This window comes from Saccopteryx bilineata, chromosome 1, assembly GCF_036850765.1.
Source record: "Saccopteryx bilineata isolate mSacBil1 chromosome 1, mSacBil1_pri_phased_curated, whole genome shotgun sequence".
NCBI classification, from domain to species: Eukaryota; Metazoa; Chordata; class Mammalia; order Chiroptera; family Emballonuridae; genus Saccopteryx; species Saccopteryx bilineata.
Window position 1 is genome coordinate 255,771,368 of NC_089490.1, and position 14,371 is coordinate 255,785,738.

At 42.0% G+C, this 14,371-nt stretch overlaps 1 protein-coding gene and 1 non-coding gene across 3 annotated transcripts in view; both read left to right on the forward strand.

Annotated features, from left to right (window-relative positions):
* GFM2 (GTP dependent ribosome recycling factor mitochondrial 2) overlaps positions 1-11,532 on the forward strand; it is a 105,764-nt gene extending 94,232 nt beyond the window's left edge. The window contains exons 22-24 of one of the 2 annotated variants that reach the window (XR_010726837.1): positions 2,549-2,712; positions 8,671-8,809; positions 11,392-11,532. The gene's annotated coding sequence lies outside the window, so the exon portion shown is untranslated. Of the gene's footprint in view, positions 1-2,548; positions 3,004-8,670; positions 8,810-11,391 lie in introns of those variants that run through there. The other variant, XR_010726836.1, reaches the window with a different exon arrangement.
* On the forward strand, positions 5,062-5,168 carry LOC136321558 (U6 spliceosomal RNA). The gene has a single exon (XR_010728709.1). It is a non-coding gene; the product is annotated as a U6 spliceosomal RNA (small nuclear RNA).
* Positions 11,533-14,371: the final 2,839 nt, after the last annotated feature.

Genomic DNA, 14,371 nt, shown 5'->3' on the forward strand with positions numbered 1-14,371 from the left:
AGAGCAGGGGTCGGGAACCTATGGCCTGCGAGCCAGATGTGGCTCTTTTGATGGCTACAAATCTTTAATTTAAAAAAAACAATAACGTTAAAAATATAAAACATTCTCATGTATTATAATCCATTCATTTCCTACCTCTCATGTTCATGGTTGCGGGTGGCTGGAGCCAATCACAGCTGTCCTCCGGGACAACACCAAATATTTACTGGATAATGCATAACGAACACGGGTCGTTGTATGGTTCTCACAGAATTACATTTTAAAATATGTGGTGTTCATGGCTCTCTCAGCCAAAAAGGTTCCCGACCCCTGCACTAGAGACAGCTCTGCTCAACAGAGGCATCAAGGTGTCTGTAGCAATTCCAGAATCCAGCCAGGCAAATGTTGGAAGTTCCTTGATTAGGTTCTAAAGCTTGGAAAAAAAAATCTATGGCTCTTGACTCCATGCTCTGGGCTTTCAGTTCTGCCTTCTGATTCATTTTTTCCTTTTTCATGAAAAGTAGTTTGTGTTTGCAGTTGAGTAGATATTTCAGTCTGCTTTCTACTTGTAGAATTTTGAGCATACAAAGACCTCTTTTCATTTGGTTCTATTCCTGTTCCTTTCAGGTCAGTGTTGCTGCTGATATAGTTCTATTAAAAACTGTTGATTCCTTGAGCATCTCACTGAGGTTCATGAGTCTAGACAAAAACTACACCCACCAATCTCTTCAAGATATGCCCTTCTCGACCTTGGACTTCTTCTGAGGAATAACATCCTCAGAAATCCTTTAGTGTGACAGGATCTGTCAGGCACACACTTAAAATATTTATGTGGCCTTGTCTCATTGACAGATACTCCAAGACACCACCATATAGATCTTTCTGAGGTCTTAAGAGATTTTACAATCACAACCTTGGTTTCATGTTTAGATCATGTTTTCCTAAGAGTTCCTGGACTTGATTTTTATCTGAAAGCCAAGTCTTCATTTTGGTGGTGTTGGCTGTCTAGAGCAGTGGTCCCCAACCCTTTTTGGGCCACGGACAGGTTTAATGTCAGAAAATATTTTCACGGACCTGCCTTTAGGGTGGGACAGATAAATGCACAAAATAAAATTATGTGAGCAGCTTAAAAACTGTGGTATTTTTAAATATAATTTTCGAACTTACGAGACAAGCATCAGGAGTAAGTCTTAGATGGATGTAACAGAGGGAATCTGGTCATTTTTAAAAAATAAAACATTGTTCAGACTTAAATATAAATAAAACAGAAATAGTGTAAGTTATTTATTCTTTCTCTGCGGAGCGGTACCAAATGGCCCACAGACTGGTACCGGTCCACGGCCTGGGGGTTGGGGACCACTGGTCTAGAGGGTCTGGAAGATTTTAAAAACCATCAAGTCATGGGTCCTTTATGTTTAACAGTTGTCCCTTCAGCTTATCTTGCTCCTTTCACATTTTAGTAGAGCAGGAAGATGAAGCTGGGACGCATCTTGAACGCTCTGGCTGGCAATCTTAGACTACAAATTCATCGGGTAGGCACAGCATCCACTTTCTGCATCACTGCAGGCCTCTGTGTTGCCAGTAGTTCTGCCAGGACGTAACAGGGTCTCATGTCCTCCAGTTCTCAGTAAGATTTCCTCACTCTTCTTTAAGTGACCTTCCTCAAGTCTGGGCTTCTACAGCTGTCAAGGCACTTCATGCTTTCACCAATCCTGTCTTCAGAGTCATTCCAGCTTCTGTCTGTTGCCTGATTTCAAAGTCGCCCCCACATTTTAGCTATTTGTTATGGCAGCACCCCTACTATTAGCTAGCAAAATTGGTATCTGTTATCTATTGCTGTGTAACAAATTACAATTACAGACACTTAAAAGATGTGTACACTTAACAGTTTGATAGGTAGTGCCACATTTCTCTCCAAAATGGGAACAATGTATGAGTGGCCATAGCTCACAACCTCACTTCACAACATCATTAATCTCTTTTAATCTTGTAGGCTTCTTTAATTTGTACGTCCTAGACAAGTACTTGTGAGGTTGAATAAAATAACCATTTTATGTCTTCTTCTAGTGAGAGCCTCTTTATATCTTTTGGGTTTTGTTTCTCAAATGATTTATATGGGCAGTTTTTAAATTACAGATATTAAAATCCTGTATATCGCAAATATTTTCTCCTAGGCCATCAATTTTCTTTTATCTTTATTTACATGGTATTGTGTCTTACAGTGGTTTTAACTTCTTTTGAGATCAAATTTGTCAGTCTTCCCTCAGGATTTGTCTTGATTAGGATCTAAATATAATAGAAAATTCTACTTTTTTTCCTAATCCTTTGATAGTTTTGTTTTTGAATTGCATGCTTTACTTCTACTGATGTTTATTTTTGTTCATGGTTAAGGTAAGGCTGTGAGGAAAGAGTGGAGTTTGGGAACATATAAAATGGAGTCGCTTAAACTAACATTATGTAGGTTGGGCATGAGGAAAGACTCTATTCTTGCTCTAACTAGACTGGGAACTAAAACTTTTTGACTTAACAGTTCTGGTCATTGCTGAATATACATATGTACAAACACTAGGTCTCCGCATTATCCTCTGAATAACTCCCGAAGGACTCACATATCCAAACCACCTGATATCCACCTGTTACCCACAATCCAGACCACTGGATGTGACCAGACCTCCTGGCACTCATTCTCTGGACCACCTGGCGTTGTCATCGAGACTGCCTGACATCTGACTGGTAATCATCCTGGAACAATCCTAGGGCTAAGAATGCGGGGATAATTATTCTAAAAAAATGTACTTTTTACTAAAAGACTCAACTTTTCTTTGTAATTCTGTTTGGGGTCCTTTATTCTGCTCTATTGGCCTATATATATATCTTTGCTGAGCCAATTGCTATGCTGTCAATGTTGTCGTTACACTGTTTAAACCATTATAACTTTGTATTATCCTTTGATATCCTGAAAGGCACACACACACATTGTTTTAATTTATAAAATGTCTTGCCTTTTAAAATAGCGTTTCCTTCTACATAAACTTTGATTGCCAAGATCTAAAAAGATTGTTGGATACTATTAGAATGGCCTTGACTCTTTAGGTTAATTTGGAGAGAATTGACATCTTCATACTATTGGGTCTTCCCACATAAAAAGTACTTTATTTTCATTTATAAGGTTGTTTTTGCTTGTTACCAAAGTCTCATAATGTGCTTTCTATGGGGCTTTCTCATTTCATATATGGCATGTTTGAAGGCCTTTCATTCTTTAGTTGCTAGTGTTAATAGAATTTCCCATCTAGTTGTCCCCCAGAAGTTATATAAAAGAATGAAGCAGCACTTTAGGTATCAGCCTGGAAAGAACTTCCCACTGGCTGCTTATACCACCAGCCCCCCCACCCTTCCACCTCCAGCAGTGTGGACGCACAGCCGCCAGAGTCTTCCTGGTAAAATGTAAACTAGTTCATGCCACTTCCTTACTCAAAACATTTCAATGGCTTGCTTCCCATTGTCCCTAGAAGAAAACCCAAATGTCTTAACATGATCCACACCGTGGCAGAATGTGGCATCTGGTGGCCTCTCTGCCGCTTCCTCTCTTGGCTGCCCCACTGCAGACACCCTGATGTTCAGTTGCTTGAACCCATGAGCTTTCTCCTCCCTCACAGCCTGACCTAAAGTAGTAGCAAAATGAGGAAGGAAAAAAGAATTAGCACAGCCTGTTGTAGCCCTATGCTGATGAGATTTTACTCGTCACCTGACAAAGATGTTCTCCTTAACTGAACTTCATTCAGGCTCCTTTGAGCGCAATTCTTGACTAACATAGCCCAGGTGTCACCCGTGAAGGAGTTCTTCCCTCCCTCAAGATAGAAGTCAAGAGAGGGGGCAAAACAGATTCAAAAGAAGAGCTTTATAAAAACATGGTGGAGGGAGAGGAGCAGGGAGGGAGCTGGATGTGCCAAGGCAGTGGACACCAGTGAATCTAGCTCCTCTCAGGCTGGACTCTTCACAAAGTGCTTCCAGGCTTCCTCTGTGGGCTGGCATGATGGGCACAGGGGCAGAGCAGAACTCTTTGGGGAGTGCCTGAAGAGAAACTTGAAACTTACCAAGGAAAGGCTTAAAAAATAACTGAAGAGCATTTCCATTGGTTTAAGAGAGGCCCAGGCTGTATCACAGATCTAGCAAGAATCCTGTTAAGTTAGACTTTGGAGAATCCAATTCCTCATTCTTTGATATTTGATCACTCTGGACTCCTTTAGCAGGAATCCTATTGGGTTGGCTAGTTTAGCTAAAACCTCCCTACTTTTAATGTTTCCTCTTAGTATTTTTCATCCACTGACACTTCACAACTCTGCTTATTGGCTATAAGTAAGGTGACCAACCTTTTTACAATGAAAAGGAGGACAAAAATAAATCGAAGAAAACAATATCGTAAATAAAAAACATTTTGCAACAATAATACATTATAATATGATCAATGCATAATAAAAACATTTGTAATATTTTATATTGTAATTATACTTACATGCCTATTAATTTTTCATAATAATTGTAAGATAAAAGTACTCATTTAGTAAAACTAAATATCAAACAAAACCACTAATTTGGAGTGATATTTGGGTGTATTTATCATTTTCTAATTTAAAAACGTCTGTTTTATGCAACTATTTATTTGTTTTTTTTTGTTGTTGTTTTTGTATTTTTCTGAAGCTGGAAATGGGGAGAGACAGTCAGACAGACTCCTGCATGCGCCCGACCAGGATCCACCCGGCACGCCCACCAGGGGCAACGCTCTGCCCACCAGGGGGCGATGCTCTGCCCCTCTGGGGCGTCGCTCTGCTGCGACCAGAGCCACTCTAGCGCCTGGGGCAGAGGCCAAGGAGCCATCTTTGCTCCAATGGAGCCTTGGCTGTGGGAGGGAAAGAGAGAGACAGAGAGGAAGGAGGGGGGGTGGAGAAGCAAATGGGTGCTTCTCCTATGTGCCCTGGCCAGGAATCGAACCCGGGTCCCCCACACGCCAGGCCAACACTCTACCGCTGAGCCAACCGGCCAGGGCCTGTTTTATGCAACTATTTAATCAAAATGAGTTATTAAGTGCTCGCTTCGGCAGCACATATACTAAAATTGGAACGATACAGAGAAGATTAGCATGGCCCCTGCGCAAGGATGACACGCAAATTCGTGAAGCGTTCCATATTTTTGGGGCCAACAACACACAATGGAGAAAAGAAAGCCTCTTCAATAAATGGTGCTGGGAAAACTGGAAAGCCACATGCAAAAGAATGAAACTGGACTACAGTCTCTCCCCCTGTACAAAAATTAACTCAAAATGGATCAAAGATCTAAACATAAGACCTGAAACAATTAAGTACATAGAAGAAGACATAGGTACTCAACTCATGGACCTGGGTTTTAAAGAGCATTTTATGAATTTGACTCCAATGGCAAGAGAAGTGAAGGCAAAAATTAATGAATGGGACTACATCAGACTAAGAAGTTTTTGCTCAGCAAGGGAAACTGATAACAAAATAAACAGAAAGCCAACTAAATGGGAAATGATATTTTCAAACAACAGCTCAGATAAGGGCCTAATATCCAAAATATACAAAGAACTCATAAAACTCAACAACAAACAAACAAACAATCCAATAAAAAAATGGGAAGAGGATATGAATAGACACTTCTCACAGGAAGAAATACAAATGGCCAACAGATATATGAAAAGATGCTCATCTTCTTTAGCTATTAGAGAAATGCAAATCAAAACGGCAATGAGATACCACCTCACACCTGTTCGATTAGCTGTTATTAGCAAGTCAGGTAATAGCAAATGTTGGAGAGGCTGTGGAGAAAAAGGAACCCTCATACACTGTTGGTGGGAATGTAAAGTAGTACAACCATTATGGAAGAAAGTATGGTGGTTCCTCAAAAAACTGAAAATAGAACTACCTTATGACCCAGCAATCCCTCTACTGGGTATATATCCCCAAAACTCAGAAACATTGATACGTAAAGACACATGCAGCCCCATGTTTATTGCAGCATTGTTCACAGTGGCCAGGACATGGAAACAACCAAAAAGCCCATCAATAGATGACTGGATAAAGAAGATGTGGCACATATACACTATGGAATACTACTCAGCCATAAGAAATGATGACATCGGAACATTTACAGCAAAATGGTGGGATCTTGATAACATGATACGAAGCGAAATAAGTAAATCAGAAAAAAACAGGAACTGTATTATTCCATACGTAGGTGGGACATAATAGTGAAACTAAGAGACATTGATAAGAGTGTGGTGGTTACGGGGGGGAGGGGGGAATGGGAGAGGGATAGGGGGTGGGAGGGGCACAAAGAAAACAAGATAGAAGGTGACAGAGGACAATCTGACTTTGGGTGGTGGGTATGCAACATAATTGAACGACAAGATAACCTGGACTTGTTATCTTTGAATATATGTATCCTGATTTATTGATGTCACCCCATTAAAAAAATAAAATTATAAAAAAAAAAAAATGAGTTATTAATAGATATGGTTTGAGGTTAGATTTCCACTTTAAAACTCAAATTTCGGGAAAATACTTATAAATTAAATGACATGTATTTGGAAATTATTAACTAGATAATGAATTAATAAAATGTGAATTGTTCTTACCTGTCTATGATTAAATATTCACTGAGAAAGAACTAATTGTGAGTCTACAATGTCGTATTTGCTGTGTTGTGTTTCAGTAAGAAGTACACAAAGCCATTTGCATGCTCGGTATATCCGCGCTCTCTCAAGGTCTCCTATGCAGAGCGCATTAATCTCACAATTGTGTCTCACCACACTGTACTGATCCTTGATGAATTGTCATGTCAAATACAAATACGTCAATCACACGCAATGGATCGACTCTGCATCGATTGAATACAGACATTTACAGATTAGTCTTCCAATATAAAAAAGTCATCCTTCCATGTAGGAGGACGCTTTTCGAGGGAGGACAGAACTTACAAAAGAAGGACTGTCTTCCCTAAAGGAAGATGATTGGTCACTTTACTATAAATCCACAGCCGGCCCTGGCCAGTTGGCTCAGTAGTAGAGCGTCGGCCTGGCGTGCAGGAGTCCCAGGTTCGATTCCCGGCCAGGGCACACAGGAGCAGCACCCATCTGCTTCTCCACCCCTCCCCCTCTCTGTCCTCTCTGTCTCTCTCTTCCCCTCCCACAGCCAAGGCTCCACTGGAGCAAAGTTGGCCCGGGTGCTGAGGATGGCTCCTTGGCCTCTGCTTCAGGCGCTAGAATGGCTCTGGATGCAACAGAGCAGCGCCCCAGATGGGCAGAGCATCGCCCCCTGGTGGGCATGCCGGGTGGATCCCTGTCGGGCGCATGCGGGAGTCTGTCTGACTGCCTCCCCGTTTACAACTTCAGAAAAATACACACACACAAAAATAATAAATCCATAGCCGTCTTTGCTGTATTTCAAGGGATTTGAGCCCAATCTCTCTTTCCTCTTATGATAGTCTCCACACCTATTGCAACAGTCCTGAATAAAGTTTCTCTTACCATTTTAACAAGTGTTAGAGTAAAATTTTTTTTAACACTACTTAGACAATATTTGTGAGGGAAGAGAATTTAGATAAGTTATCTTATTTCTAGTTCAGGCTTGTGGATAGATAATTGGTCACTCATTCAGGGCTTAGTTACAGGGAACAAAATCAACTCCAGCCTGTTTTGGCAGAAATGAATTAACTACAGAGTATCACATGGCTCATAGGATCTTGTAAGAGCAGAAGAACTTGCCTCTTGGCTGAAATTCCTTGAGCAGGTGCTCCTTTCATGACCAGGAAGCCATATGCTGGGTCACGTAGCTCTACTTTCATGACCAGGAAGCCATATGTAGCTCTACTACAGCTGCTAACTCTGGAATCACACCAGTTCAGCTGCAGTCTGCACCAGTAAAAAGAAGACCTCATACCCTGTCTCTGTCAGTACTTAACTCACCTCTGAATTCAAGTCTCAACCACAATGAAGAGACCCAAAACTTTGATATAATCCCAGCAGCAAGGAATTCTGGGAAATATAGTTTACAACTTCTGTTACTACAGGGAGACATATTAGAACTAGGTTGAAATCGATGGATGCTGAATGAAGTCAGCATCCTCATAATCAATGATGCAATTAATTGAGAGGGGTAGACAGCCTAGGGCCTGGGCAGACTGTTAGTGCTTAAAGAAATGTGAATAGCCAGTGGCAGGAAGGGAGCTCCTGCTACTGGGTGTGGATCCTCCCTCTGACTACATTTCTCTGCTCTCAGAGCATGTCCCATTTGTTTAAGAGAGGAAGCTGTATGCCAAATGGAGAAGCCTCTACTGCAGCTCTTAGCTCTGGAATCACACCAGCTCAGCTCCATAAACCATTCTGAAATATTCATGAATTTTGTCACTGCTATCATGAAAACTGAGGGTGAGCTCCATTTGGTATAGGAATACTAACCTAGCTTTTCCCAAAAATTCAAGAGGGTTTGGAGTTAAATCTGCTCTTGCAACTGGCAAGCCTGTCTCCATTTAGCTATAGAAAAGGCTCTCTTACTTCCTTATCTTTTAAACAGTGCCATCTGGTGGTACATCTCTCTCCTTCTACTCACTACCTGTACCTTTTTCTATTGGTAAATAATAGGTATGTAATTTGGCTATTCATTTAATCTGTTAATGCAGACCAAGTACCAAGATGCTAAAAAAGATTCCAAATCCATCTGGAAACATTTTGGTCATTAAAGACTGCCGTGATGCACAAAATGTAATGATCACAAGAAGCTAAACTTCAAAAGCCCAAATCTCTAGATTGGGGACAAAGGTAATGTTGGTGACTGCCTGTCTCCTACCTCTCCTAAAAATGTCCTTCTTTATCCTCCACCACTTTCCACAATTGATCATGGATTGTGAGATATTATGATAATGAAGGAATCTGAAAGGGGAGGGGGCTGGGAAACATAATGGGAAAGGGACTTAATTTGATGTATGTAAATGAACCAGGGAGCATGAGAGGGCATCTCTCAGGTGAAAAGAAATGGCACCAGGTACTCAGGCTATGGTTTACCAGTGTTGTAAAGTAATGTAATCCATGAGTTCCATAGAGACACCAAGGCAGTTTACAGAAGAAACTTTAGAAGGAGTTTTATTATTAAGCCCAAATCGTGCAGCCCAGAATATAGCTCTGAGGCTGCTCTTATAGACATAGTCACATACTGGTTGGGGGAAAAGGAAGGGGAGCATGGTACAAAAGTCATTTACTAACAAGCTTATTGAGTTTTTGCTGTCTTGTTACAACGTTTATCTATAGGATCTATCAAAAGAAAAAAAAAAACATTTCTATACACTAAGACCATAGGATAACACAGTAGTGATGAATGTTTTACATACCTGACAAAGACATTCCCAAACCTTCTAGGATTTACAACCTATTCTTGTCGCCACAATAGTGAGATGTTTAGGATAAGGAGAGAAGCTAAATGAAGTTAGTTTTGCTAAGAGTGTTGGAGTTAGCTTATTAGGAAATCTAAAGCTAGTCCCTGCTTGCTTAGTTTACAGGTTTTGTACATACAAAAAAATTCAAAATGATGATTATTAGAAAGCATATAAAATGTTACAGAATACAAGTTTTTCACCCAAAGGGGAGGAAGTGGGCTCGTGATCCTTTTGTCTAGATCAGGGGTAGTCAACCTTTTTATACCTACTGCCCACTTTTGTATTTCTGTTAAGTAGTAAAATTTTCTAACCACCCACTGGTTCCACAGTAATGATGATTTATAAAGTAGGGAAGTAACTTTACTTTATAAAATTTATAAAGCAGAGTTACAGCAAGTCAAAGCATATAATAATAATTACTTACCAAGTACTTTATGTCGAATTTTCGCTAAGTTTGGCAGAATAAATCTTTATAAAACAACTTACTATAGCTAAATCTATCTTTTTATTTATACTTTGGTTGCTCCGCTACTGCCCACCATGAAAGCTGGAACGCCCACTAGTGGGCGGTAGGGACCAGGTTGACTACCACTGCTCGAGAGGTATACGTCACTCTCATGAGTCCAGGATTGGAGTAAGAGTCAGGATTAGTGTACGAATTTTTAATTAAGGTACATATATATTGTTTTCTGAAGGCTTTTAAGAAAGGAGAAGAGGAAGGGATTTTCAGATAGGCTCTATCTTCTTTGTCTAGCAAGTGGCCTCAGTCCTTCCAGAGAACTATAGGAAATAAACTATGACTAGCCGACTTTTGCCCCTACAAGCTCTTCTTCTTGCATTATTCTTGTTTTTTCTTCCTCAATCTGTTTATTTATTTACTATCTGATGGGCATTTGGGTTATTGCCAGTCCTCCAGGGGTTCTGCACAGGTAAAGTTCCATCTGGGTAGGACAAATGAAGAGACACTTATGATTCCTTCTGGCCCTGGAGCACGTGGTTGGCAATGCCCTTGTGGCAGCATCCTGGAGGACAGCAGTAACTGTCTCCACAGCAGCAGGCCCTGGTGGCACTGCACAGGGTAGTTCTTGTGACTTGGGTCTCTAGCCCATCCCACCCTACATCGCCTGCTGCTTTCTTGTACTTTCCTTGGTCCCTTACTTATTTCCCCAAACTCTGAACTGAGATGGCTACTTTTCAGCCTCTCATGAGGCCTCGAACTTCCCCTTTGTCCTGTTTATGTGCAGACTGCACTCCCTGTCCTGAAAGCCGTTCTTTCTCTTCTCTGCCAGGCTCCCTGGAGCCCTCCATCCCTCAACTCCACTTACTGACATTCCACAGCCAGCACGGTATCGGTCCAGGAGGAGGCAAACAGATTGATGGCACAGAATTGAGAGCTCTGATAGATGGAAGACCCTGTAGATGTAAGAATTTAAGACATAGTGGAGGAGGCGCCACAGGTTAGGGCGGAAGAGAAGGATAGCCGATAAGTGACATGGGAACAATTGATGAGCTCCTTGGGGGGGAAATCATTTTAGATAATTATCTCAGCCCTTCCAAAATGAATTCCAGATTTATTGATGAGGTAAGTTTTAAAAAACCTAGAAGAAGTTGAAAGTGAATACTTATTAAATCTTAACAGAGGAAGGACTATCTTCCTCTTAGCTTAGATTGGGTGATGCTTATAAAAGAATGGCATAATATATTTACTATATAAAGTGCTACACAGATGAATAAGCATTTTATAGAAAATTGCCAAAGGGCATGTCCAAATAAGGAAATGCAGTTGGTTAACAAACTTAGGGACCAAGGTTCATATTTGCCGCACTTGAATATGTGTACAGTTAAAAAGGAATGAGATATGATCCTTTGTAGATTTAATTACTCAAGATTAAAAACAATTCAAACACTTAATGAATCACACTTTTGTTATATAGGCTTGATCATGACTTGTGTGTATTTGTGTATCTATAGGTGCTCTGATCCCAGCAGGAGTTCCAGAGGGCTCAGAGAAGCCATCACATGAAAAGCCCTGACTGGCCCTGGCCTGTTGGCTCAGTGGTAGAGCATCGTCCTGGTGTGCAGGAGTCCTGGGTTCAATTCCAGGCCAGGGCACACAGGAGAAGAGCCCATCTGCTTCTCCACCCCTCCCCCTCTCCTTCCTCTCTGTCTCTCTCTTCTCCCGCAGCCAAGGCTTCATTGGAGCAAAGATTGCTTGGGCACTGAGAATGGCTCCATGGCCTCTGCCTCAGGTGCTAGAATGGCTCTGGTTGCAACAGAGCGATGCCCCAGATGGGCAGAGCATCGCCCCCTGGTGGGCATGCCGGGTGGATCCCGGTCGGGCGCATGCAGGAGTCTGTCTGACTGCCTCCCCGTTTCCAGCTTCAGAAAAATACAAAAAAATAAAAAAACAATAAAAACCCTGACTGAATGCTTTACACACAGCATCTAAAACCATTATGACAACCCCTGAAGGTACATAGGGTTGGTCTTATTTTACAGATGAGGAAAGTGAGGCCCAGGAAGGTACTGCTAGGAAGTTGGAGAGCCAGGATTTGCCTGGCCTAGCTACACAGCCTGTCCTCACCTCACCAGGACAGCTGCCTCTCTGAATTTCTCTAACTTGGCAAAGAAGGTAGCTTCTGCTATAGGCTTGACCATGGAAGAGCTGCTTCCCCCTTCCATTCCCCAACCGCCGACCAACCACCAACCATCAAGAAAAATGAACAAGTTATAAGAAAACAGAACGAGGACTGAGAAGAAAAATGAGCAGAAGTCAAGATCAAAGGACAAAGTGCAGTGAAAAACAAAACAAAACTAGCAGCTAGAAGAGGCAGCCACTGCTGCAGCTCTCAGGGAGCCCCTCCCTGCCGTCACTGCCTGCAGGAAACATCCCCCCCCCCTCAGGGAATCCTGCATCAGGCCCAGCCTCCAAACAGATGACGCCAAGCATTTCACAGCTAGATATCAAAGAGCCAGACTCCACTGTGGAACAATGGGGCGGGCTGTCTGTCCTCTGAGGGACTTTGTTCCTTCCCAATCCACACATTGCAGATAGAGGATGTCATAACCTGTCATCAATAAACACTGCTGTGTGTGGGGTAGTAGGTATTGAGGACTCCTAATGAGGAATCCAGGCTTCAGGGGTGACTCATGAGCCTCTGAGGTACACTCATCAAGAAGATACCCCCCAAAACTGTGGTTTGCAAGATTATTTTTGAAATCTAGCAACAGAGGGAGGGTTGGTTAACTAGCATAAGGAATGATGAGAATAATTTCCCATTGGTGAATCGCAGAGTTGAAATCTGTGGCTGACTAGAAGGACCTTATGGGCCCTGTTGACCTCACCCAAGCAACTATGAGATCCAACAAGCCGAGCCCAAAGCCTTTGGAGCAGCACGTGACCCTAAGACGTCCACTTAACCTGTGCTCTTGCTCATCTCCATGTCCTCTGTTTCCTGAGACAACTCGTAAGGTGGTTAATCTTGGCATGAAAACGCTATTCCTTCTCCAAGTGACTGCCTCAAGCTAAGAGCTAGCTGGAATGCCTGAAAAGAGATGGGACCATTCCCCAACTCACAAGAATGAACTGTATGATCATTTTAATATCTGCTTCTTAATAAACACGGGCATATTTAGAAGAATTTGGTCTCAGACTCCCTTTTATTGTAATAAACAACCTGGTAGCAAGGTTGTCAGGAAGAGGATATACAGACCCCACTGTTTCTACTGCCAGAGCTACCATCACTTACAGGAAAGCAGAAACAACAACACATTAATCCTGCAACACTTGCACGTGGACACGTGGCCTAAATCAGTTTGCCAGGTGGCCCTTTTAGCCTGAGGACACATCTCCGTGGTGCCTGAGAGCTTTCTCCTACATATGTGTGTGAAGCAAAGAGATGCTGATTTCAGAGACTGGAAGCTAAAAATTCCACTCCCTCCCCCCCAGAATCCCTCCTCTGATTGACTGGTGGAAAGAAGCGACTGCAGGGCAGTGCCTTTTAATTAGCTGCAGTAATTGTAGCTGTCGGGGTCAGCCACCCTAACATCCCACGGCTAGCCGTGCTCTACTCTACAGGCTCTGACGGTGTCCCTGCTGGGGGTGGGGGAGCAGTGTTGCGGGGATGGGAGAAATGACACCTGCTCCTGCTGAACCCGATCTTGTTGTCTTTAAGAGAACAAGGCTTCCAAAAGATCCATGCCAGAATTTTGCCTCATTGTAAACAATGAGAACCAGGCTTCCAATCAGCCAACCTGGACCATTTTCATTGTCACTGCCAACTGGACCTACTATTATGGAAATTGCTCCCATTATGAGCATAATATTTGCATGTGAAATGACAAATACATGCTTGCCTAAGAGCCAGTTTTTATATATGAAGCTGGGTGTTACTGAAATTGGGTATTTTGTCCTTTGTTGGTATTATTTGTGACCTGATGAGAAGACAGCCCTCTTCAAGCACTGCCTTGTGGCCTGTCATAAATTACTTCCTATGGCTTGCAGACAAGCCCCTTGAAATAAATGGTCTTCAATCACCAGTCTCAATAATTCTCCTGTCTCCAAGTAATAAAACATCTGGAAAATTGGGCTAAATGGATAAAACAGTCCTCTGTAATAAGTATCTGGCATCCTTACAACTCTATATAATGCTTTTTTTTTTTATGACCAGATGTGGGACTTCTCTGTTATGAAGAACAGAGGCATGTTTTGTCATGCTTTTTATTGCATTTAAAATGCAAGGTATATTTTCATAGCTCCCTGGAGAACGCTATCCCATTGATTGGGAATTGTTGATATGTTGGTTTACAAACTTGAAAAGTAAGGGAATCGCTCAGAAAATTACAGATATAATTTAAACAGTCATTAAACTGGACACTCACAGGGAACTGGCTTAGGAAAAATAATTCAGTCTATAAATTTTCCCTTCTTTCCTAGTGAGTTTGTTCCAGT